At 48.7% G+C, this 24,503-nt stretch overlaps 1 protein-coding gene across 1 annotated transcript in view; it reads right to left on the minus strand.

Moving 5' to 3' along the window:
* Window positions 1–24,503, minus strand: part of LOC139051965 (endothelin-converting enzyme 1-like) — a 131,732-nt gene that overhangs the window by 65,538 nt on the left and 41,691 nt on the right. The gene's annotated exons all lie outside the window — the stretch shown is intronic.

A 24,503-nucleotide genomic window follows, 5' to 3' on the forward strand; every position in this document is an offset into this window, starting at 1 on the left:
CATATACTATGGAGGCTCAGCAGCATAATAAGGTCATATGGAACATCGTTATGGCCTGTATCTAAGTATCGGATACCCCGTGGGGTTATTGGTAATGCTTTCTTTAATGCTCGTTGTAAGATGTCCTAATGAAAAAAGGGATCCCAACAATCGATGAAGACGTGATCAACAGTCTCTGGTATTTTACACATTATACAATTGGTGGTCCACGGCACAAATATTCCCTTGTCAGCCAGCCAAGTCCTTACGGTCAGGGTATTTGTGTAGAGCTTAAAGAAGAATGATTCTACCGATGGTTTCACGGGCATTCTTTTGACCCTTTTGAGGACATCATCGCCTGAACCTCCGTAGTATGTCATCCTATACATTGGAACTGGCATTAATGAGTCTATCATATCATAATACAATTTCTTTCTTTTGACGGAACCTAAATATTCTAGAGAGAAACGAACACTAAGCATACGGGAAGCTGACACGACTTCCCGAAGGAAACCTTTAACTGGACAGGATTCAACATTCGTACATGAAACAAGGAAGTCAGGTAAAAGATTACTTAATCGCACTTGTATCATGGTGCGCAAAAATGGATCACTCTGGTTCCGCAAGAACATAAACCGCGATACAATCTCGTGAACAAATAGGTGTGACAGTCCAAGACCACCGCTGCGAACTGATCTGAACAGATTAGAGCGGCTGCAGCGTTCCCAAGTTGAGTTCCAAATGAACACAGCGAACACTCGATGCAGCTTCTGTACATTCACTCTGAACATGAATTGCGCTTGTAGTATATACCATGTTTTAGCAACCAGAAAAATGTTGCACACAGTGGAGCGCGCGAACATTGACAGATTGCGCCCTTGCCATGCCAGCGCTTTTTTCTTCGCCGTCTGTGTTTCCTGTTCCCAGACACGAGTACTGTCTTTGTAATGGTCAAGCGGCACGCCAAGATATTTCACAGGCATGGTTACCCACTGTATGTTTGCGAAAGAGCGTGGTGTGCTTTGCCACGCGCCATGCCAAAACCCGATGCTCTTGTCCCAGTTTATGGCATTACCTGTTTTTTCACAGTAGCATTTCGCTACAGTGACAACTTCGCTGACACTGTCATAGTCATCACAAAACACTACTAGATCGTCTGCGTAGGAAAGCACTTTCACCTCACTCTGCTGTAATTTGAATCCTCTTATTTTCTCGTTCTTCCTAATGGCTAGCCAAAAGGGCTCCATGTATAATGAGAAAAGCAATGACGAAATTGGGCACCCTTGTTTCAGAGATGAGCAAACATAGACACTTCTCGTGAGACTCGTGTTGATAATCAACCGTGTGCTGCAGTCTGTGCAGACGATTTCCAAACCATCTATAATCACTGATCCTATGTGTAGTAATGGACGCAGGAACAGGAATGAACGCACGTTTATTGAGTTAGTCGTTTAAGTAGCCAACAGTGGCGTGACGTCATGTCACTCAGGCATTGACGCATGCGCTCGTGGCGTGCGTGAACGGCTGACTTCACATCAATTCCTTCCCCTTAGGAGAAGCTCTGGAAACGGTCTGGCGCCTTGCGACGCCGGTTTGATCTGCGAATTGGAACTGCCAGAGGTCCAGCATTGGCAGTACGCGTGTCGTGCTCTTCCGGGACTCCAGTGTTGGCAGCTCCCGTTTCGTGCTCTTCGCTAGCCGAGGAATTGGGGCTGGTACCCGAAAAGCCCGCCAGAGGGTCTGCATCTTCGTTTGGTGGGGCTAATCCTCCGTTCCTTTCAGCGCCTTCCTCGTCCAGCGATGTTGGTTGCTGAGCATCCGCGCGGTGTCGTAGCTGATCTTCATGACGCTCACATAGTTCCCCATCCTCCGTCTTGACCGTGCTCAGGCGGGCGCCCCTGGTATTCTGTATCACTCCGGGTCTCCAGCTCGCACCTACCCTATAGTCCTTGCAGCACACCGGTTGTCCGGGCGAATGTCTTCGTGGAAGTGCTCCTGCAGCAGAAAAAGGTCGTGACACCACATTATCCAACAGAGTACGTGGTTCGAAACCAAGAAGCAAGAAGCCAGGTGTCTTTCCGTTTTGGAGTGGGGTGCGCCGATAACGCAGTAGCCATCGGGCCAAGCGTCTTTCAAGGGTACCATGCACGTTTTTGCGCAGACCTTCTTTAGCAGTGCGCACTGCCCTTTCTGCCAGCCCGTTGGATTGCGGATGATACGGAGGAGATCGTAGGTGTACTATGCCATTATCTTCCATGAATTGGCGGAACTGTCTACTTGTGAACTGTGCCCCGTTGTCGGAGACAACTGTTCGAGGTAACCCAAATCTGCTGAAAATGCCCCGTAACGCTTCAACAGTGTTATCTGCGCTGGTTACTTTAAGCGGAACAACCTCTATCCATTTGGTATGCGAATCCACTACGATCATCAACATTCGCCCTTCGACTGGTCCTGCGAAATCAACGTGGATTCTAGACCATCGCTCAAATGTGTCCGGCCACGGAACCGGCTCTTGCGCTGGTGGCATGCTGCAGTTTTGCTGGCACACTGCACATGCGTGTACGATATTCTGGATATCCTTGTCAAGTCCGGGATACCAGAAAAGTGCCCGTGCTAGATTTTTCATCGCCGACATGCCTTGATGGGTATCGTGCAGCAGCTGCAGCATTGATTCCCGAGCTGCGGCGGGTATCACGGCCCGATGGCCCCAATAAACAATACCATGGCTGCATGTCAGCTCGTCTTTCTTTTGGAACATAGGTCGTAATGCTTCTTGTGTTGCCGGCAGTTTCCTTGGCCAGCCTTCCCGAACATAACGCATAACCGCCATGAGCATGCCATCACGTGCCGTCATTTCGGCCAAATTGTGCGACGACACCACCCCTGTGTTCAGGTGGTCTGTTAGCAGCACGCACTCCCGTTCATCTTTCAACATTGACTTCACTGTCTTGTCATCATGTGGCGCTTCCACGGGAAGACGGCTCAATGCGTCGGCCACAATTATGTCCTTTCCCGGTTTGTACTCAATGGAATACTTGTAACCACCGAGTAAAAGTGCCCAACGCTGTATCCTTGCTGCTGCCAAGGGTGGTATTGGTTTATCGGGACTAAAAAGACGCATCAGCGGCTTATGATCTGTGACCAATGTAAATTGGTTTCCCAGCAAATATTCGCGAAACTTCGTCACGCCGAATACCACTGCTAAGGCTTCGCGCTCAATCTGAGCATAATTCCGCTCGGCTGAAGAGAGGGTGCGAGATCGAAACCCGATTGGCTGGTTTCCGCCGTCTACTCTGTGGTACAAGACTGCCCCGATACCGCATGAGGATGCGTCCGTCTCCAAGATGAGTGGTTTTGTTGGGTCATAGTGGGTCAAAATCTGCACCTCCTTTATCAATCGCTTCACTGCCTCGTATGCATTCTTTTGCTTAGCTTCCCATTGCCAAGGCGTGTTCTTTCTTAATAACTCATATAATGGCGCAAGCACTGTAGCCAAGTTCCCCAAGAATGCGTTGTAATACGTAACGAGACCCAGTAGCGCGCGAAGTTCCGTTACACACGTTGGTTGAGGCATTCGTAAGAGCGCGTCGATGTTTTCCGTCTTTGGTCTTAGGCCTTTTGCGCTAATGCGGTGACCAAGGAATTCCACCTCCGACTGACGGAATCTGCATTTTAGCGGGTGAAGTTTAACACCGGCTTCCCTGAACCGCTGGAACACTTTGCGCAACGTGTCACAATTTCCTCTTTTCTCGGCGACCACCACATCGTCTAAGTACACTTGCACACCCGGTAGCCCTTGCAACAGTGCTTCCATTCGCTTCTGAAAAACTGCCGGTGCCGACGCCACCCCAAACGGCAGCCGGTTGAAGCTATACAACCCTTTTGGCGTGTTTACTACCAGCAGCTTCTTTGTCGCGTCATCTATTGGTAGCTGGTTGTATGCATCCTTCAAATCTATTGTACTGAATACTTCGCCTCCGCTGAGCTTCGCAAATATGTCCCTTATCTTTGGCAGCGGATATTGTTCCGTGTGGCATGCTGTGTTGACTGTCGTTCTAAAATCGCCACACAAGCGGATGGAGCCGTCCTTCTTGACGACGGGAACGAGTGGCGCAGCCCACTCGGCGCTGGCGACCTGCGTCAGTATGCCCGTGTCAGCCAACTTTGCGATTTCTGCATTTACAGGCTCTTGTAGTGCGTACGGTATAGAACGGGCCTTGCAGAATTGTGGTATGGTTCCTTCGCGTAACTGTAGATGAACCGGAGGCCCCTTGATTAATCCTAGCCCTGGCGAAAACAAATCGGCATATTCCGCCCTCAGCGTATCAGCAATGGCAATTTGGTCAGGAGCTGGCGGCTTACCGTCGTTGACGTCCACGTTGAGCACTGGGCCTCCAGTCAGCTGGAATGCTTGAATGATGTCTCGCCCACACAGGTTTGGGCCTGAGCAGCCGAGCACTACTAGCGTCGCGTTGGCGGTTTTTCCATCGTAGGTGACAGGAACTTTCAGCTGCCCTTTAACTGGTAGTCTCCCTAGGAAGCAACTCAGTTGCAACGACGACTTGTCGAGCCTGGGCCAGCGGTGGCGATGCTGGGCATAAGTTGGCCATGTCACTATTGACACTGGTGACCCTGTGTCCACTTGCATCTTCACAGGCACCCCTTTCCATTGTAACGTTTGCCATATCGGCCGAACCAGTCCTGTAGACGACTCACGGAGGTGTAACAGGAACTGTCCGTAGTCCTCGCTGTCCGAGGATGGTTCCTCACAGTGAGCTACGTTCTCTTGGTGTGGCTTGGAATTGCACATTGAAGCCAGGTGTCCCCTCTTCCGACAAGAGAAACACTCAACGCGGCGGAACCTGCATTTGGCGGTCTTGTGGGTGTCGCTTCCGCAGCAAAGGCAGCCGGTCTGTACTTCATTGTTCGAATTTTTCATCCTGTCTGGCTGTGGTCTTCTGGAGAACTTCTGCCGCTCTTGCTTCGTTCGCACTGCGTGGACGCCCTCTCTGATTGGCCCATCTCCCATCTGTTGTACGTTGCGTGCAGCCATCTCAGCGGCTAGCGCCACATCCTCTGCTTCCTGCAGTGTGAGCGTGTGCCTTGCTAGCAGATTACGACGCACTCCAGCATCCCGCAGACCACAGACAAGCCTGTCACGCAGCATTCTCTCTAGCGCCTGGCCAAAATTGCACCTGTTAGCCATTTTCCGTAGCTCGACAATGAAGTCGCTTGTCGACTCGTCAGCTAGCTGATTCCTTGTGAAAAACTGATAAGACTCCGCTATCTCGTTGCCTTTCGATGCAAAATACTCGGCCAGTTTTTGAACTGCTGCTTCGTACGTCAGATCCTGAATTCTGTTAGGCGCACAACGGCCTGCCAGGAGATCTACAGTCTTGGTACTAAGGGCGGCAACAAGTAAGGCCCGACGCTTCTTCGGATCGACAATCTCGTGGGCTTCGAAAAAAGCTTCTAATCGCACCTGATATGCGTCCCACTTGTCGTCCCCTTCGTCAAAAATAGGCGGCCCAACTTGCGTCGCCATGCTTTACCCTGGCCGTGGGGGTTAACCCTCGTCGCCACTGTAGTAATGGACGCAGGAACAGGAATGAACGCACGTTTATTGAGTTAGTCGTTTAAGTAGCCAACAGTGGCGTGACGTCATGTCACTCAGGCATTGACGCATGCGCTCGTGGCGTGCGTGAACGGCTGACTTCACATCACTATGTTTGTGTATTCTAATATCTCGAAGAGAATATCATGAGACACACGGTCAAATGCCTTCTCCAGGTCTAGCTGCAACATTGCAACTTTACACTCGAAAGCATCGACGCATTCTAGAACGCTCCTGGCGACGTGTACGTTGGTGGTTATTGTGAGTCCTTTAATCCCACACGTATGGTGGGCTCTATCTAAATGTTTAATTACGCTCTGTACCCTTTTTGCCAGTATTTTCATAAAAATATTATAGTCAGTGTTCGCAAGGCTAATGGGACGGTACGGTGCAACAGACAAGCGCTTTACTGGATCGTCAGATTTCGGTATTAGGATCATCTGAGCTGTTCGGAAAGACACGGGTATTCGGTTGTTTTAGAGCGCAGCTCTTTGGCGTCCGTTCCTGGGTTTCGCGTCGTCGTCGGCGTTGTCGTCGGCCTCGTAACCAGCTCCGCCCCCCTTTCATCCCCCCAGCGCTAGCAGCGACCGACTGATACCGCTGGATGCCGCTGACGCCGCTAGAGAGTCAAGATAACGTGACTGCATAGAACACCGTCGCCGCCATGCAGAAAGAGGAGGAAAGGGTCCCCCCCCCCCTGTTCTTGTGTGGCGGATAGGGTGCTCTTCAGTTGCCGACGCGCCGGTTATTTCACGTAGGCCCCGGCACGTCGACGAATACGTGACCACCTTCCCACGGCTAGACCTGGTTCTTAGCGCTGCGGAAGCGAGGGTATCATATTGTTTGTGTCGGCATCGGCAGCGTTGTCCCTGAAACCAACTCCGCAGCTGGGGTTGACTCACTATCGGCGTCAGCGGCATCAGTCAGTCGCTGCTATCTCTTCCCTCCTCCCTTTATCGTGTTGTCCGCTTGCTGCGCGCGCTTCTGCCCCCATCGTTTGCCGCTGGGTGTACACGCCGCCCCCCTCCCCCCTCTTCCTGCGAGTCTCCGGTTGTCAAAGCGCCGGCTCGAACTTAATTCCTTTCTTCGCTCCTCCTCCAATGCAACCCCTGTGCGGTGGCAATCAGAGAGCCAGATCGGTGGCGGCGGATCTGTATATGTGCACCGCCCGAGCCGAAATTGCCGCTGCCGTTCGCCCTGTGCGGTGGCAATCAGAGAGCCAGATCGGTGGCGGCGGATCTGTATATGTGCACCGCCCGAGCCGAAATTGCCGCTGCCGTTCGCCACTGCGAAATTATCTGCCAGTTATTTCTGAGCCATGAGCGAGACGACCGATGGAAGTCCTCTGTCTGCTGCTGCTGCTGCTGCTGCTGCTGCTGCTGCTAAACGAGCTGCCAGAGCAGAGGCCCAGCGCCGTCGCCGTCAGAATCCAGAGGTGCGTGCCGCCGAAGCAGAAGCTTACCGTCGCCGCCGTCGAGATGATCCAGGAGTACGCGTCGCCGAAGCAGAGGCTAAGCGCCGCCGCCGAGAAGACCCTGCCGTTCGCGCCGCCGAAGCGGAGGCTCATCGCCGCCGTCGAGAGCAACCAGCAGTAAGCGAGGCTGAAGCAGAAGCTCATCGCCGCCGCCGAGAAGACCCTGCCGTTCGCACCGCCGAAGCGGAGGCTCATAACCGCCGTCGAGAGCAACCAGCAGTAAGCGAGGCTGAAGCAGAAGCTCATCGCCGTCGCAGAGAAGACTCTACCGTTCGCGCGGCCGAGGCCGAACGCAAACAAAGGCTCGCAAACAGTCAGGGTGCAACAAATGCTTTCCGGCGACAGTTTACAGACAATCCGTTTGGAAGTGTGTGTTCAGTGTGTGATCGGCTCTGGTTCCAAAATGACGTGAAACCGCTTCCGGATACGTGCCGTGAGAATCTCCGGTGTGCGTTTCCCAACTCGGACTTGTGTCAATTCAGACTGTGTTCTTCATGCATGCAATCTGTGCGGAAAGGTGACATTCCTCATTTTTCGACAACAAACGGTTACAAATATGCCTCGAGGCCAGCGCACCTTCCACAACTTAATGCGGTGAGTGTAAGGCTCGTATCTCCGCGAATCCCCTTCATGCAAGTGCGACGACTGATGCACGGCGGAGGCCAATATGGCATTAAGGGTCCAGTTGTGCATTGGTGTACCAAGTCGAACATATATCAGCCTATTTCTCCGACCACAAAGCTTCCTTCATGACTGTCAAGAACTGTTAGTGGAGTCTTTGTTAAAGGAATACGTGTGAAAAATAATAAAAATATTCTGTGATAGCGCATACATGTGTTGCTCGATTTCTTTGCCTCAATCTATCGAAAAGGTGAAACAGCTTACTTGCTGCGCTCAAATTTCGCATTAGGAAGTAACGTAATCGTCGGTAATTTTTTTTGTAGGACTGCACTAAAAATTTCCTCATATTTATTGCTATTTCTGCTTTAAAAGTTTTGTAGAAATCTGCGCTCAAACCATCCGGCCCAGGTGCCTTTCCCGAGCCTAGGTCTGCTATAGGAGTTTCAACTTCACGCACAGTTATAGACGCTTCGAGGCCTTTTTTAAAGTTATCTTCCAATCTTGGCAGTAAGTGTAGGAAGTGGCTCATGAAACCACCCAGATTAGTTTCCCTCTTGCTGAACAGGTCTGCATAGTGTTCGACAAAGGCGTGTTTAATGATCCTGTGGCCAGTCGTCACTTCGTCGTTGCAGCTTATCTGCTTTATATCGCTGCGGCGAGCGTAAGCTTTCTCGTCACTAAGCGCGCGTTTATTCGGTGTTTCCCCTTGCCACAACCTTTCTGCACGGGATCTTATCATGGCACTGCGATACTTCTCTGTGTCGATGATTTCTAACTGGCTTTTAACTTTTTTGATTTCCTTCATGACTTGGCCAGGTTCTGTGCTTTCTACATTAAGTAGAAAGTCGAGTTTACTTCTCAGGGCTTTTTCTTTCTGTTTTTCTTCTTGTCTCAGTTTAGTTGCTCTTTCTATAGCACTCATCTTCAATTCATTTTTAATATCTTTCCACATGGTGACTACATATTTCTCTTCAGCTACAATCAATCGTCCGAGTTTTTCTGTAATGTCATTTACAAAACAGTCATCGTTGAGTAGCTTATCGTTAAATTTCCACAATTCCCACGAGAAATTTGTTTCTCGTTCTTTTGTTCCTATTGTGAAGGCAACCAAACTGCGGTCACTAAAAGAGACTTGCTTGTTCTCGTACGTTTTACATAATGGCACCAGTTCCAGTGATACATAAGCCCTATCCAGCCTAGCATGGCTAAGTCCTTGAAAATGAGTAAATCGCGGAACACCGTCATTGTACTACACATAGCCGATGACTTCCAGGTTGTATTCACTGACAAGATTGTTTAATAGCAGCGCGCTACGATCATTCATCAGCATTTTTTCACGCGATCCTCCGGATAACAAACACAATTGAAATCGCCAAGTAAAACCAAAAGCTTATCGGTCTTTAAATAATCCTCAACTCGTCCGAAAAAGGACTGTAGCTTGCTCTCTCTATTAGGGGCGTCAATACAAATAACTCGCCAGAAAATTTCACTCAAGGTAAAATCGACAACAACCAGGCGTCCCGTTTCACACACTGTAACTGCTTCCACACTTGCATTTAGGCTATTGCGCAAAAAAATAGCGCAGCCCCCCGATGTGCCGGCCGCATGACAGACGCATACATGGTAACGCGGAACGAATGGTTGCACCATGCGATTCGTTTGCTCTTGAGTCGCTATCTTGGTTTCCTGAACGGCGATTATGTCAAGATCGTTTTCCAGAAAGATACGACTCAATTGATATTGCCGCCGCCTCGTGCTTAGTCCTCGGACGTTTAGCGTGGCAATACGAATCGCGGTGTTAATTGCGGCCTCCATTATGAGCAAGAACAATCGGGTCGCATAGCGCTTACCTTGAGAGACTCATGCACTATGCATAAAGTGGTGTCCTCTATTCTGTAGTGCTTGGCTCCGCCAGTCAAACTGGCGGTATCACACGTAGTAGCCATAGCTAGGTTGCACTACCGAAAACGAAGCCGCTACCGGGGCGGCTCCGTCTCGGGTCTCCGCCCGACTTGGACGTTGGGCCTCAGCTTGAAAGGCGTACGTCGCAGCTGAGCCGCCTTTGTAGGTGGTTCGCTGCATGTCGTTGCTCCAGAGGTCCCGGTTACGCCAATCGTTTCCTCGTGTGCCCGCTTCGCAGGCATGTTCGTGGCTGCTGACATGTCGACGTCAGTCGTAGCAGACGCCTCGGCACACATAGTGGCAGGCGGCGGCTTCGAGGAGGCGTCCCTCTGTTCTGTCGTAGAACTCTGGTTATCAGGCGCACAGTTTTCAGTCTTTTTCCGTATATCAGCCTCGTCGTTGGTTTTCTTGTCTGGACACAAGTTTTTAGGGTGAAGAGACTGCTTCTGTGTGACTGCGTTGCCAACCTTGTCGCTCTTAACCGGAGAAATATCTTCAACTTCAGCCTCGTCCATGAGGTGTTCAGACACTTTTTCTCTTCTCGCTGGTCCTGCGACGACGGCGTATGTCTTGACGCACTGAGAACGTTCATGGCCGAAGCGTCTGCAGACCTCGCAGCGCGGAACGCGACAGACCCGGCGAATATGACAGGTTGTATGGCACCGCAGGCAAAGAGGGGCGCGGCCCGGAATGACGGCAAGGACGAGCTCCCCCGCTATACGCAGCTGCTGCGGAATATCGTCGACTGTAGTATCCGCCTTAAGCTGCAGTGTCACCGACCGCGTCTTCGAGCCCTTGTCCAAAATCCCTTGAACATGCGAGCGTTCTTTTGATGCGTCCGTAACCATTCCGTATAAGGCAAGCGCTTGTCTGATGTCTTCATCTGACACGTTTGGCAGCATCCAGTGTAACTTCATGCGCACGCCTTGGTTGGTGGGGTCAACGACAATACAGCGCCGTTCTTTATCAATCAGGCTTCGGATAGCAAGCAGTTTCTTATGCCATCTTCGACTGGTCGTTTCTGAGCGCTCTGGAGCGCTCTCGCGAGCGGCGTTGTCTTCGGCTGGTTGAAAGAGGGTGCCCGCCCTGCGTTCGGCTGGTTCTTTTCGATTGCTCTCCTCCACCTTCGAGCGCTCTGAGGCGCTCCGAGCCATGTCGTCGGAGCAGTCGTCGAAATTGAAACGTCATCGCAGAGCCGCGTCGCTGCTGTTGGCGACGGCCCACCGTAACCTAGACAACCTAGGCCACTGCGACGAACGCTCGTCCCGCCGGCGCGTCCGCCGGTTTTCCCGGCAGCGCCGGGAGCTTTCGATAAGCGAAACATCGGACGTTGGTAGTAGTCACGTGGTTTAGCATCTGCCATTGCCTCCTCCGAGAGCGAGTCGCACGTTTGGCTTGCGCGCTCGTCCTCTACCTCTGAGCTCGGGGAACGCCGGATCTGCCCGACTCTGCTTCGGGGGATGGAAGCGACCAGCCGAAGATAGCATTAGTGACTTCAGTCGTCTTCATCATGACCGCCCACACGTGATTCATCTGACACGCCCCCAAAGCAACTACTTCCGGGAGCAGTTCCAGACGAACCAGAGCGTCACGGAAATCCCCATCTTGTACGGTCTTCCACGGACGTCCGCGTGTAAAAGAAAACAGTATTAAGGGCGATTCGTCCGGTAGGCAAGTGCGGCAAAATCAGCTGATAATTCTCGTCCTCAAAAACAGTCCTGTTACCGCGGCCGTTCGCGACCGCCAACGCCGCTCCGTCGGAGCACATGATAACACGTCCGTTCACTACGGTGCCCGGAAGTGGAATTAGGGGGGGGGGACACTCCCCGGTTCCGGTGGCACAGGAAATTGGCGCCATCTCTGTAATGGGCGACGCAAAAATCCGTTTCCTTTGCATGGCCTCGTAGATCGTCGCGCGCACGCGCGCCGATCCAGGTGGCCAAGCGCTTCCCCCCGCTCAACTCCTCTCCCTACGCCCCCTCTCGTAATACCCTCTCAACTCCCTCACCTTCGACTGTCTACGCGCCCGCGCCGCCGTGCCATCCCCGCCGACACGGCTGCTGCTTAGTCCGCTACGTAACGCTTTATTTTTGTTATCTACTGTCATCGAGATGCGTGCGCTGCTGTGCGTTGACCGACGTGGCTAGTTTCGTCAGTTCTGTGGTCCTCGGTAGCTGTGTGCTTGTGCTCCGCGATGTTTCACCCGTTTCACGACTCGTACCGCTCGTGCATCGTTCAGTGGTGCACAAATACCTCAAAAACAAGTCCTGCAAGGTTGTTCCGGGTGCCTAAAGACAACAGGTGAGCGCTCAGAACCAAGGACATCGGAAGGCGCATGTACACGAACACAGCCCTGTCCATTTGTGTACTCCATGAGGCTCCGGACGTCGTTGCGCCTTGGTTGTGCTACACAGTTGCCTCTTCCCGGCAGAGAAAGCTGACAAATAGATGTTCCTCCTCATTGTCACCTGGTCTGTGACTTGTGTTTTTCTGTGCCAAGTCTCATTCTGCAACTTCAGTAACTTTCCCAGCTTTCCATACCGCCCTCAGTGCTGTTTCTGTGTATCACGTTCTACAAACCAACTAACAGCTGAAAAATTACTGTTAGTGTTTGTGTACTATATCAGTAACCCCCGATGGGAAAACCGCGCGAACAACCTTCATGTGTAGGCATGATACGCTTTTTTTCCCTCTGGAAAGCATGAGCATTGCAAGTGTCCTATATGCAGATTTTTACAGTTCGTGTTTATTATACAAGGGAGAGCCCAGTAGGTACGTCTTAGTGCCTTAAGTGACGTCATTTTATTGGTAAGCATTACATTTGGGTAGAAAGAAAAGTCGTGTTGGCTTGTTTTACCTGGTCTTTGATTGAGGAATAAGCCTTTCTGCGAATGTGTTCTATGTGCTGCTGCAAAAGCCGACTATCTTCTGTTCCCCTTGCCAACGTTACTCAAGTTGTGGCCAAGTGCAAAATAGTGTGATAATGTGTGTTTCAGTTTTTAGTACAATGCTACTTTTTCTGCCATGTTTTTTTCAACTTGTTCAGCAGTAATGAACATGTCAAGCATTTCATATACTTTCGTGCAGATTTATAAGTAAGCTTTCTTTTGGTATGGCTCTCAATCAAACAATGTTAGCATTTTATTCTATCTTTCAGGTATTTTGCGTGTCATTGTTTTTGCCATTACTAGTGAGTTTTCCCTTTTTATAGTTGTCATGACTATGTCATACAGGTCGTCCAATTTTGTGCAATATCTTAGTGCACATATCAGGAGCTCGTCTACATTTAGGTCTTGAGGACGTTATATAAAAATCTTGTTTTTATATGTGTGCACATGAAATGGCCTTCGCGTTTTCTAGCACTTTCTTTTGTTATTTCACCATCTGTGAACTTTTGCCTTTAGTACTCTTGTATATGTCATGCACCTCTCACTTTTGCTCATTTCTTGAGCGTGTATCACACCACGTTGTAAGAAAAATCTCTTTTCGGAAACGAAGTCAATAAAGCGAGACTAAACATCTGTTGTGTTGGAAGTGGAATTTTTTTTTTAAGTCCCGGCACATGCTGGTATAATATAAGTATGGGCAAGACTGCGTGCGTGCCAACGCATAGCCCACGGCGCACCACGCGCCAGCTCGCAAGCAATGCTAATGCGCAGCGTAGCGCGCGCATTGCTTGCGAGCTGGCGTGTGGCGCGCGGTAACAAGCGCGCTATAAAAAAGAAAAAAACGCGCCGCTTACAGGTAAAAACAAAAAAAAGTGAGCGGCGCGCGCGGCATGGGGGAAAGGGGGAAGGGAGTGGAGCGAGTCGGCATAATAAAAACAAAAAGGAAAGAAAAACGTTTGGGAGAGGAGGTGCCGCGCGGCTTCTGTTGCTGTTGCCATGACAACGGAAACAATCATGTGCGCCGCCATTTCGCTTAATGCGTCGCCCATTGGTTAGGGCCGCAACTGAAGGGGACCTTGGCGCTAGCGTCGAAAGAGCGTCTGCTCCAAAACGGCCAATGGGATGTATACGGAGTGTCCCCCCCCTGGTGGAATCCCTCGGCCACGACTGCAAGTACGAAATTGGCTGTGCCTCAACTGCTCAATTTCCTAACTATGTCGAAACAAAAGTAAAGAAACTTAGCGAACGCCGGCAGTAGCATTTAAGCCTACGCGGGTACATCCCAAGGGATTTCAAGTGCATCGTCTTAAGCACGCAGCCACGACTGCAAGTATGGTCTCCCTCCAGTGATCAGTTTCCTAATTATTCCGAAACAACAGCAGGTGCACGGAGTCGGTAGGACTCGAATATACGTGGGTACAACGCAACGAATTTCAAGTCCATCGCCTTAACTACTCTGCCACTTTTTTTCTTTACCTTTTATTCCGAAAAGGCATGTACATTCATAAAACATACCTTGGTCTGCTTGACCAGTGTGGTTGATTCAAAATTTTTCATTCGCACCAACTCATCCAGTAGCAAAATCTAATCTGGTAGCTCGGTACCCGCCGTGGTTGCTCAGTGGCTATGGTGTTGGGCTGCTGAGCACGAGGTCGCGGGATCGAATCCCGGCCACGGCGGCCGCACTTCGATGGGGGCGAAATGCGAAAACATCCGTGTGCTTAGATTTAGGTGCACGTTAAAGAACCCCAGGTGGTCAAAATTTCCGGAGTCCTCCACTACGGCGTGCCTCATAATCAGAAAGTCGTTTTGGCACGTAAAACCCCAAATATTATTAATCTGGTAGCTCGGTTAAAGTAGGATATACCTCGCGCATGTAGGTTATGCTCTCCATAAAAATTTCTCTGGCTGACTTTGCTTTGGGGTCTGCGTGCCTGACTCCCATTCTTGTGATCCAAAGGCTATGTAGCCCCGGTATCATGATCATGTCATAGGGGAAGCTGTTTTCATTCTGTACTGAGAGATATCGATTTCCGTGTGGTGTTATCGGTAACTCTGTCTTCAGGGTTCGTTGCAAAACATAAAAAAAAATTGGATCCAAACAATCAATAAAAGTGTGTTCGATTGTTTCTGGCTTCTTGCACAAGAGGCAGTTTGTTGTCCACGATACAAATATTCCCTTTACATCGAGCCATGTTTTTACAGGGAGTGTGTTTGTGTGTAATTTGAAAAAGAATCTTTTAACAGCTCCTCTAACAGTCATTCTTCTGTCTTTAATACATCTTGCCCTGGGCCTCCAATGTTTAGCGACCTGTATAATGGGACTGGCATCATTACATCGCTTAAACCTTTATATAGTTTCTTTCTTCGTACAGGGCTCAGGTGCTCGAATGATAAGCGTGCTTTAAGTATCCTAAATGACGGGACTAATTCTCTTAAGTAACCTTTTACACCACAGTCGATTGCAGTCGCACTAGACACAACAAATTCAGGCAATACATTTTTAAAGCGCATTTGCATCATCGCTCTCAAAAACGGGTCTCTCTGGTCCCGCGGGAACATAAAACGCGACACAATTTGTCGGATGAACAGATGAGAAAGGCTGAGGCCTCCGTCGTACAACCCAATGGACTTCAAGTCCATCGCCTTAACCACTCGGCCACGACTTTTTTTATTGCCAGTCCTCGACATGTCACAACAAAAATTCCTTAAATGATATACACAAAGACAAAAGAAGAAAAAAGGATTAAATACTCAAACCGGACAAACAACAATAATATTTACATTCATTGCCGTCAACTACGGCGGAATGATGTTATCTAATTGAAATTCCTTGAGTGCTGTCAGGAGTTCAACCCTGGACAGCAACTCAGGAACAGGCTGTTGCAACTGCCGCACTTCTACATAGCGCTGCATTCATTCCCGCAACTATACACTTGCCGGTCGGGCATCCGGATCACAATGGTAGCCCGTCATTCTTGCGTGCCATAAACAGTGGAGGCCCGTAAGCATGATGACGTCGTACGGGAAACCTTCGTTGTCATTCACTGGTAGAAACCTGATTCCGTGGGGATCTACGGGTAACTCCTTTTTTAGAGTTCTTTGCAACACGTCCCAGAAAAAGACCCCTTCCCAGCAGTGGATCAAGGTATGATCTATGGTTTCTGGTTTTTTTTACAAATAAGACAATGTGTTCCCTATGGCATGTAGAACCCACGTTGTTCAAGGAAGATTTTAACAGGTACAGTGCCGGTAAGTAATTTACCTAGAATGACTTCGTGGATGGTTGAACTGGCATCATTTTCACTATTTTCAATACGTCTAGGCCTGGGCCTCCACTGTACACGGCTCTGTATGCCCTTGAAATTTTTTAACAATAACGCGCGAGCGACGACCACACGACGTGTCAGTGGCCTTGCAGCGGTGAGGGGGTACTCATGAAGCGAACAGTGCAGCAGTACACCTTCGAACTAGCGTTAGCCTTGCACGACCGCACGTAAAGTTGCCAATCCCGCCGTCCCTGGCCACTACAAGTCCGCGGACACGCCTTACCGTTGACGCCCGCGTGCTATTCTTAAAAAATTGCAAGGGTGTACACGAGTACATGTCACACAAATCACTGTCACACAAATACCGATATAGCTTTTCCGTTTTGCACTCCACAAATATGCGCATGAAAAACGAACACGCAAAAAAGAAACACTTTGAACTATTTCCCAAAAGAAACCACGGACTGGACTTGGCGTTATTTCGGTACCTAGAACGAATTCTGGAAGTGATCTTGACAGCCCCATTTGGATCACCGTGCGCAGAAATGGCTCGTTTGTATCTGGAAAGAAGAAAAATCTGTTCACCAGTTGACGCAAGAAGAGGTGCGCCAACCCCAGACCACCGTCCTTCACACGCCGGAAGAGATTATCTCGGCTGTATCGCTCCCAGCTCGATGCCCACACGAATACAGCGAACACGCGGTGCAGGTTCTGCACATTAATAGGAGAGCACTGTAGGACCTGCATTACGTACCATATCTTTGTTACGAGAAACGTGTTGCGCGCTGTTGCTCTCGCGAACATTGACAAGTGACCGGCGTTCCATCTGTCGGCTTTTTCTTTTACCTCTTTTGTCCGCTCCTTCCAGTAGTCACTACTGCCCTTGTAGGCATCAAGGGGTGCACCAAGGTACATAAATGGTGTCGTGACCCCGTTTACGTTAGAAAAGTGGTCTGGTGTGGACGGCCATCTTCCATGCCAAAACCTCAAAAATTTCTGCCAGTTCACGAAGCTATTAGTGATGTTACCAAACTGTCTGACGATACTCACAGTGTTCAATACACTTTGCGTATCTTTACAGCATACAGCCACATCATCAGCGTATGTCAATAGCTTCACCTCTGATGATTGAAGACAATACCCCTTAATGCATTCATTTTCGATGATGACCTGACATAGCGTTTCTATATAAACACAAAACAGGAGTGGACTGAGTGGACAGCCCTGGCGAACGGAGCACTTCACGTTCATGGGGGCCCCCAACGTCTGGTTAATTGTAAGTCTCGTGTAGCAGCTCCGGCAGGCGATCGTCACCCCCTCAGTGATTATGTGGCCAAAATTAACGTGTTCAAGGATGGTAAGCAATATCTCGTGAGAAACACAATCAAACGCTTTCTCCATGTCTAGCTGGAGGATCGCTAGTGCGTTGCACATGGCGTCCCAACACTCCAGGACACACTTCATCTTATGGATGTTAGTGAAAATGGTTCTTCCACGAATACCACACGTCTGGTGCGGGCCGACTACTTCCTGAATAACTGACTGGACCCGTCGTGCCAACACTTTCATTAATATTTTGTAGTCACAGTTAGTAAGCGCTATGTGTCTGTAGGAGGAAAGTTGCTTGAGCTTTCCGGTCTCTTCTGTTTTCGGTTTTAGTACTGTATAGGACTGGCCAAAGGATGGTGGAAGTATTTTCAGTTCGTATACTTCATTGAAAGGTACAGTTAAGATAACAGCTAGGTGGCCTTTAAATGACTTGTACCAAGCGGCACAAAGACCGCCTGGACCTGGTGACTTGCCAGGATTCAGGTCTTCGATGGCCTTCATCATTTCATGTTCTGTTAATAGTCATTTTAACGTACCTTTAGCTTTGCTCGACAGCTGTGGCATTCACTGCAGAATAGATGCTTGAAATCATGCATGTTAACAGGCCTGAATGCAAAAAGCTTTTTGTAATGCTCAAAGAAAGCATGTCCTATATTATTGTTATCAGTTAATACCACCCCTTCATATTCGATAGCCTCAACCTGCTTACGTCTCGAGGGCTTTTTTTCTAGTTCCAGTGCTCTTTTGATGCGGTCCTACACATTCCCAACCTCGAAGAACAGTTATAGGCTGTCCAACGGGCCCGCGACGCGGCGGAGAGGCTCAGCCTCTCTGTCCCGACATGGGAGCGGCCCGCTGCGCACTAGTGTGCGCCCTAAAGGACCTTAATAATGTTTTCCATCCATCTATCCATCCATCCATCCATCCATCCGTCCATTCGTCCGTCCGTCCGTCCGTCCGTCCGGTTCTCTTTTCGTTGGCGTTTCCCCTCCTGATAGCTGCTCTCGCGCGCACGAGCGCACCTCGAAAGCGCTCTTCGTCGAACGCCTCGAGCTTCTTCTTAACGGCGCGCATATCTTCTTGATAAGCGCCTGGTTGCATGCATTAGAGCTTCGCAAATTTAGCCAGCAATGTTGTTAAATCCTTTTCTCTGGCCTTTTCTTCACATCGCAGTACGCTACTTCTTTCAATCGCCTTCATTTTAATGCTTTGCTTCAGCAACTCCCATTCCTCACCAAACTTTATACAACTGTCTGTTCCAAAAGAATTCAGAGCAGCCACTACCTTTTCGTTAAACGTTTCATCCCGCAGCAGCTCTGCATTCGGTTTCCACAGTTCACAGACAAATTTGTTTCGTTCTTTCCTGCTGCCCACCTTGCATTTTACCAGGCAGTGGTCAGAATATGATATGGCCTTAAGCCTTAAGTTCTGCCCGTCGAAGCCGCCACGGCGCATATCGCAAAAGGGCTACCTTGCGGTTACATTCGAATATGGCCGGTGCGCGAGGAGCAAGTGCGGAAACATGCACGCTTGCAGTCTCGGAGGGACGCGCATGCGTGCAGGCGTCGGTCTCGACACCAAGGGTTCACCGCTAGAAGGGGAGGAGGGTCACTTTGCCACGCGCTCGCGCATCCCGCAAACTTTTGCTGTTGACTGTACGCTAATCTGCCTGAACTGCATAAGAATAATTTTCGATATATAGGTCAGGAAGTTTCCTAATAAATAAAATAACGCCCGCCGACGCTCCTTTAGCATGGCTCACTACAGCGTAATGTAAGGACGTAAACCTTAGCACCATGATCCGGGTCTCCTCCTCGCCTTCGATCTTTGTCTCCTGCACGGCCAGAATATCGAGGTCTTGGTCCACTATCATCCAGTAGACTTGGCTTTGTTTACGCTTGGCGGCGTGCCCTCTCAAGTTCAGCGTCCCTAAGCTAAGCATAGAGTTTGTTGCCATTGCTAATGTGGGAAAATGAGAGAGACCCGGAGCACTGTGCATGATACGAACTTGCGCGGCTACAACCCAATGGATTCCAAGTCAATCCCCTTAACCACTCGGCCACCACTGTAAGTGCGTAACACACTGTACCTCCGCTGCTCAGTTTCCTGATTATGTCGACACAACAACAACAACAAAAAAAAAACAGTGCACGCAGTCGGTAGGATTCAAATCTACACGGTTACAGCCCGAAAAATTTATCCATCGCCTTGACCCCTCGGCCACGACTGTTATCTCTTTTATTACTCGGTTGGCAAAAGAATGTGCATTGTTAACGTTCTATGAGCATAAAAATGGCTGTGGCTTAGCTAAGGTTAAGCCCAGGATGCGAAGCATACTAGCCTTTATTTTAGTTGTTGAACCACTGTTTAGCCTGGTGAACTGCTGTTAATTGCTTGGCTATATTTGGTTCGGCTAGACGAAGAAACAACTCATGCGTTACTCTGCTTCGCCTTCAAGAGTGGAACGCGATAGCGTTCCCGTCGACCCGCCAAGGGGTGTAAGACAATGGGCTACGGCGCAGCGACTACGCGCCCCGCATTGGACGGGGTGAGCGTCGAGCAACGCAGCGTTCGGCGCGGCAACGAAATGTGCGCCTGAGCAAGCGACGCACGCCTGAGCCTTAGAAACAGCTCGTTTCTAATGCAACACCGCATTCACTAGAGACGCTTTTGTACCGCTTTGAAGCATCGTACTCGTGGCTCAGTGGTAGCGTCTCCGTCTCACACTCCGGAGACCCTGGTTCGATTCCCACCCAGCCCATCTTGCAAGAGTTGAGCCAAAGCCACCTAGAAACAGTCTCTGTAGCACGCCGCAACCTTCGCTTCTAATTCCAACGACCAACTGTGTCTCCAGGAGGCATCTCACCTCGTGAGTGTCTAGCAGAGGCAAGCGCAGCTGCTTATATACCGCCGCGACGCCGCGAGCGACGGCGCGAGTTGGAGCCCCGTTTCTCCTCTGTCGTGACGTCACGGTGTCACGTGGTATTGAATTATTGAAAGCGACACCGCCGCGCCTGAGGAGCTGGGTTGAGCTCTAGTAATATGCTTCGCATAAAAACACTATAGTGAAAATCGGACCAGTGTGCTGGGATGAAAAAGGAATTAGGGTGGTGAGTTTATCCAAGCAGATAGCCAGTCGGGAGGATCACTCTGTGCACAGAAAAATCCGGGTATGTATAGCAAACTTCCAATAAAATATTCTTCAGCAAGGGGGTTACAACAATATGCTCAGGTTCAACATCCACCGCATTCTCCACACGCTATGCATGCACAGAAGCATTAGTAGATCGCAGGGCACTCCCCCTGATTTAGCGCATGACAGAAAACGTAGCCATTATCGGCAAGTCCTTTTTTATTCTGAGCTTTACGCAGAACATCGTACAAAAACACTGCTTCATGACAGTCGTGAAGGATATGCTCGATCGTTTCCGGCTTTTTGCATATCAAGGAATTCACGGACCAACGTAGAAATATGCCTTTGCTTTGCAGCCACGGCGTCACTGGGAGAAGGCTTGTAGGCTCTTGGAAAAGGAAGCATTTAACGAAGGCACCTTACCGACATTCTTTTAACTCTCTTGAGGATATCTCGTTCTGAACACAAAACAAATACTGTACGATACGAAAGTACATGCAAGAATGTGTCAACGAAATCACTCTACAGTTTCTTACGAGTAACAGCGGCCAGATATTCGCTTGAAAACCTCTCCTTTATTATATGAACAGACGCGGCCACATCACGAAAAAAAAAAACGCACTTAAAGCCATAGGTCCCGTATAGTTGGACGACACTGCATAACCAGGCAATGGATAGCGTAATCGCGCTTGAGTCCTTGTCCTCAGAAAAGCATCCTTTTGGTCAAGCAAAAAATCGAACCTAGTTACTATCTGCTTGAGGAGCAAATATGACAGCTCCAACTTGCATTCATTACTGTATGAAACAGATTACTATGACGTGTACGTTCCTATGTTGACACCCAAATAAAAGTAGCGAATACTCTATGGAGCTCTTGCTCGGACATCATCGTGAGACATAACGCTTGCATCACGTAACAGATTTTAGCAACTAACAACAAATTGCACGCAGTCGCTCTTGGGAACATTGAATAAGTATTCCTTCCCCATTTGCCCAGTCTGAGTTTTCACTCGCAGTACTTCGTTTGCAAAATATGCTTTGCTTTCGTGATAATTTTCGAGTGGCACACCTAGGCAGGTGTGCCACTAGAAAATTAGGTGTGCCACACCAGGTGGCCACACCACGTGTGGCACCTGGTGTGGCCGCTCATTGCATGCTACAAAACATTTCCGGCGTGTGTTGCCACCTTCCGTGCCAAAAAGCAAAGCACTTAGTCCAGCTTATAGCACTTCCACATGCTGTACAAAATTTTACAGCCTCTTTTACAACTTCTTGAACAATTTCATGGTCTGTACAAAGAACTGCTCAATCATCAGCACATGCTCAAACTCGAACTTCAATTTCATGAGAACAGCATCCCCGGATGTTTCGACTTGTAAGCAGCCGCAAAGAAAATGGCTCAAGGCAGAGAGAAAAAAAGCAGGGGAGGTAAAGGGCAGCCTTGTCTCACAAATGACTGAACAGGTATACTATCACAGCCAGGCCCCGCTCACTCTCAAGTTCCAGGGATCGCCACAGAGGGCGAAAAATCAACCGCGGCAAGTTCCAGCATGAAGTGCGCAAGTGGAGCTACTGTAGTTTGGTGCATACCTTAATTTGTATTTTTTCTGCTAGGGGCGCTCAATGCAGCTAAATACTTGATCTATAAATGTACATATAATAAGTGTCAAACATTCTTAACGTGTATATTTTTTGCAAAATAAGCAGACAATTGTTTTTATTGGACTTCCGTTATTAAAGCCTGTGCTTTATTACTTGAATAAAGGTTTTGAGACCTCACTGACATGTGATAGGCAGCATCGCACTGGTATGGATTGCAGTTCGTGCCGCTTATCGATTCATATTGTACGGCGGTTATAGTTACGAACGGGGTGGTCCTTTCCTTTGTGCAGCATCACGGAGCTTCGTTTTAATTAAACAACAATAATATCTCAGCCAGTTTATGCGTCCAACATTCGATAGCCGCGACCAGGCGAACGTGTTTAAAGATGATGAATTTTATCAAGTGCGGCTTTTTACTGGCATGATGCTACATACACGGCTTCCGTCGTCAGTGATCTGCCGCGTCTGGCGGGTCTCGTCGAGTAATGACGTGCTGCTTGAGAAAAAAATGTGCTAGCTAGAGTGAAAACTCTTCGCTGGAGCCGAGTACAGTCTGTTTGGAAACTATCCAAAAAAGCGGATTATTTATTTATTTATTTATTTATTTATTTCAGGAGTACTGCCGACCTTTCATATGGGGCCTTAGGCAAGAGTGAGTTATAACACAAAAACAGATTTGGAAACAAAGCGAAACGACTCTAGAAGCGCAACAGAAAAAGTTGCCAAAGCAAGTAAGTCCAACGCAGGTACTAGGGAGAACGTGATTCATGCACATGTAGAAGAAACAAACGCTAGAAACTCGAATACTAGAAATTATACAATTCAAGGGCAGAATGACGGTAACAGACATCTTTTGACAAATATCTCTGCAACGAGTGAACATACCATAAGCAGGGCAAGATAAATTTGTAAAACATTACGCCTTGCCAATACCGAAAGATACACATGATGCCAAGCAAATATTTTTAGCACATTGAAAAAGTGCTAGAAAACGTAAATTGAAGCGTAGTGCGCTTGCGTTGAACGAGGCCAGATAGAGGAAGGGGGGGAGGGGGGCATGTACGATGAGGTAAGGTCAAGTGGATTGTTGCCGCAGCTTTGCCATGAACGACTCAACAGTAGTACAAGTTACTGCATCAGCAGAAAGAGCATTCCATTCAGTAACGGTGCGCGAAAAAAGAAAGAATTTTTAAAAGCTCGTGTCTTGCAAGAATACTCCCTCAGTTTCTTTGGGCGCTCGGATCACGTGGATCGCCGATTAACGGATTCTATGTACGTGTCCTTGTTTATGCGCAGCTCGTCATGATAAAGTAAAAACATGTATTTCAAACGATCATGTTTTCTTGTCTGCAATGTATCCAGGTTAGCGTTATTTAGAAGTTTGGTGGGGGATATAAAGGAAGTGTAGCGATTCTAAACAAATCTAATTGCTTTTCTTTGAATCCTTTCAAGCTTTTTAATGTTTTCTTGGCTACGCGGATCCCAAACCACGGAAGATTACTCATGGATTGGACGGATGTAAGTCTTGTAGGCAATTAGTTTTAACTTTGGGGCGGATTTGCGCAGAGACCTTAGAAAGCCCAATTTCTGCATAGCTTTCTTTTCGATGTAGGCAACATGCTCGTTGCACCTAAAATCAGCGCTAAGTATGACGCCCAAGTACTTGTAAGTATCAATGAAAGATAGTTTTTGGCCATTAATAAAATAATCCCATTTTCAGGGAGTCCGTTTACGCATCACGCTCATAGCCACCGTCTTCTTTTCGTTAACCTTCATTTGCCAGACTTCACACCAAGAAGATGTTTTGATTAAAGCTGTGTTCAAGGGAGCCTAGTCGCATAGACTGCGTATTTCCTGATGAAGGATGCAGCCGTCAGCAAATAACTTAATAGTAACCGGAATATCAAGGGTGTTGTCACCTATGAATATTAAAAAGAACAGTGGCCCAAGCACTGAACCGTGAGGCATTCCCGACTTCACCGGTTCTGAATTGGAGCACACGTTGTCGATAGCGACAGTTTGATTTCGATACGAGAGGTGGGCGACGATCCATGAAATTAAGGTATCATTTTTCAGTATAGGCTTTAGTTTTGTAAGAAGTTTGGGATGGGACACGCGATGAAACGCTTTTTCAAAGTCTAGGAAGATCATGTCAATTTGGCTTTGTTTACGTAGGATAGCCGCAATATCATGAACAGTTTCCAGCGGTTGTGTGATAGTTGAGAGTCCCCTACGAAAGCTGTGCTGTCGGTCGTTGATTAGGCTATGTTGCTCGAGAAAAGTGACAGGTGCTTGAATATGATGTGTTCCAAAACTTTTGCGCATGAGCACAGCAGGGAAATCGGTCTGTAAGAAGAAATAAGGGTAGTATTTGATGTTTTTGGTAAAGGAACAATTTTTGCAAATTTCCAATCGCTGGGAAGCTCGCACTGAAAAAAACGATCGCTGAAACATAATGCACAAGAACTTGGAGCACCATTCAGCATACCTCACAAGAAATGAGTTAGGTATGCCATCTATACCCGACAACTTTTTTTGGATCGATATTAAGTAACAGCGAGAAGATTCCTTCCTCAGATGTCGAGATATCACTTATTGGTGGAATATCATTAGCTGTGTTGGGGCATGGCCTTCTACTATCATCATCCGTAAACACTGAAGAAAAGAATGCAATAAATGATTTCGCAATGAC

This window comes from Dermacentor albipictus, unplaced genomic scaffold, assembly GCF_038994185.2.
Source record: "Dermacentor albipictus isolate Rhodes 1998 colony unplaced genomic scaffold, USDA_Dalb.pri_finalv2 scaffold_17, whole genome shotgun sequence".
In the NCBI taxonomy this organism is placed as follows: domain Eukaryota; kingdom Metazoa; phylum Arthropoda; class Arachnida; order Ixodida; family Ixodidae; genus Dermacentor; species Dermacentor albipictus.